Source organism: Grammomys surdaster, unplaced genomic scaffold (assembly GCF_004785775.1).
Source record: "Grammomys surdaster isolate TR1022 unplaced genomic scaffold, NIH_TR_1.0 233, whole genome shotgun sequence".
Classification (NCBI taxonomy): Eukaryota; Metazoa; Chordata; class Mammalia; order Rodentia; family Muridae; genus Grammomys; species Grammomys surdaster.
In genome coordinates, this window is record NW_021604678.1 from 7,827,266 (window position 1) to 7,828,345 (window position 1,080).

Below are 1,080 nucleotides of genomic sequence, written 5' to 3' on the forward strand. Positions count from 1 at the left end.
TCCCTCCCTCCTTCCCTATCTCTCTTTCTTTCTGTAGTGGCTGTGCAGTGGTAGCTGCACACACGATTAGTAATAGCTCTTCATATGAGTGTTTAAATAAGGTTTTCAGCGTTGGCTATCCTCCCTGAGAATCCTATGAGCTACAATTAAAACCGGCCTGACATGCCTGTAACAGCAGTATGAATGTCATGAGAGCAACCGACCACTTCTTTTTAAATTGAGTTTGAAACCAGCTCACAGGATGGAACCCATGTTATCAGGGCCAAAATTGTGTGGCTACATGGGTCATAGGGCTTAGAAGGGAACCTAATGTAGTACTCTGTCTGTTAAGGAGACACAGTATTAAACCAATTCCTAAAGATTTATTGCTATACCTTGTCTTAGTTTTCTATTGCTATGATAAGACACTATGGCTAAAGCATCTTGTAGGAAGAGTTTATTTGCAACTTATAGATTCCTAAGGTTAGAGTTAGGCCTATTATGATGGGAAGCATGGCAGCAGGCAGGCAGGCAGGCGTGGTGCTGGGGCAGTAACCGAGATCTCACATCTTGACTCACAACCATGAGGCAGAGAGAACACTGGAAATGGGTCTTTTGAAACCTCAAAGCCTTTCCCCAGTGACACATCCTCCAATAAGGTCATACCACTTAATCCTTCCCATACAGTTCCACCAGCTGGGGACCAGGTATTCAAACACAGGTACTCACCTCCCTTGGCCATGTGGAGACAGCAATGGTTCTATGCTTTTCCTAGTCCTCAGGGACTTCATGATGCCTGGGGACCATGACATTCAGTTACAGTTTGTTTTTATTCCTCTCTCTCTCTCTCTCTCTCTCTGTCTGTCTGTCTCTCTCTGTCTCTCTCTCTCTCTCTCTCTCTCCCCTTCTCCCTCCCTCTCCCTCTCCCCCTCCCCCTTTCCCTTTCTCTCATCTCTCTCTCTCTCTCTCTCCCTCCCTCCCTCCCTCCATCCCTCTCTCTTTCTCTCTCTCTTTTCCACCCTCTCTCTTTCTCTCTCTTTCTTTCTTTCTTTCTTTCTTTCTTTCTTTCTTTCTTTCTTTCTTTCTTTCTTTCTTTCTTTC